Here is a 1270-nt window from a genome sequence, read left to right as displayed (position 1 = left end):
GGCCCTCCTATCCATTGATGCTCAAAGCCTTGGATCCTTTTTTTTTACCCTTGCCTTTTGGTTTTAAGGGCTATTGGCTTTTTTTGCTTGCTTTTTCTTTTCTATTATTTTTTTCGCCAGTTTTTTTTCTCGCAAGCCTTTGCTTTTTCACTGCTTTTTCTTGCTTCAAGAATCAATTTTATGATTTTTCAGATCATCAATAACATTTCTCTTTGTTCATCATTCTTTCAAGAGCCAACAGTTTTAACATTCATAAACAACAAGATAAAAAATATGCACTGTTTAAGCATTCACTCAGAAAACAAAAAGTATTGTCACCACATCAATATAATTAAATTAAATTCAAGGATAAATTCGAAATTCATGTACTTATTGTTCTTTTGAATTAAAACATTTTTCATTTAAGAGAGGTGAAGGATTAATGGAATTATTCATAACTTTAAGACATAAAACTAAACATTAATGATCATGAAGTAGAGACACAAAACATAAATGAACATAACATAAAAAAAATGAAAAGCAGAAAGAAATAAGAACAAGGAATGAATCCACCTTAGTGGCGTCTCCTTCTTGAAGGACCAACAATGTCCTTAAGCTCTTCTATGTCCCTTCCTTGCCTTTGTTGCTCCTCCCTCATTACTCTTTGATCTTCTCTTATTTCATGGAGAATGATGGAGTGCTCATGATGTTCCACCCTTAATTGTTTCACATTATGGCTCAAATCTTCTAAGGAAGTGTTTAGTTGTTCCCAATAGTTGTTGGGAGGAAAGTGCATCCCTTGAGGCATCTCAGGGATTTCTTAATGATGAGCTTCCTCATGCATCTCTTGAGAACCGTGAAGGGTCTCTCTTGCTTGCTCCATCCTCTTCTTGGTGATGGGCTTATCCTCTTCAATGAGAATGTCTCCTTCTATGATAACTCCAGCTAAGTAACATAGATGGCAAATAAGATGAGGAAAAGCTAGCCTTGCCAAAGTAGAGGACTTATCGGCTATTTTGTAGAATTCATGGGAGATGACTTCATGAACTTCTACTTCCTCTCCAATCATGATGCTATGAATCATGATGGCCCGATCCACTCTCCAATCCTAATGCTATGGGTCATGATGGCCTGATCCACAGTAACTTCAGATCGGTTGCTAGTGGGAATGATGGAGCATTGAATGAACTCCAACCATCCTCTAGCCACAGGCTTGAGGTCCAGTCTTCTTAGTTGAACTGGCTTGCCTTTGGAGTCTCTCTTCCATTGAGCTCCTTCCACACATATGTCC

This window comes from Arachis duranensis, chromosome 9 (assembly GCF_000817695.3).
Source record: "Arachis duranensis cultivar V14167 chromosome 9, aradu.V14167.gnm2.J7QH, whole genome shotgun sequence".
NCBI lineage: Eukaryota > Viridiplantae > Streptophyta > Magnoliopsida > Fabales > Fabaceae > Arachis > Arachis duranensis.
The sequence above is the reverse complement of the archived record's forward strand: the minus strand, read 5'-3'. Positions refer to the sequence as shown.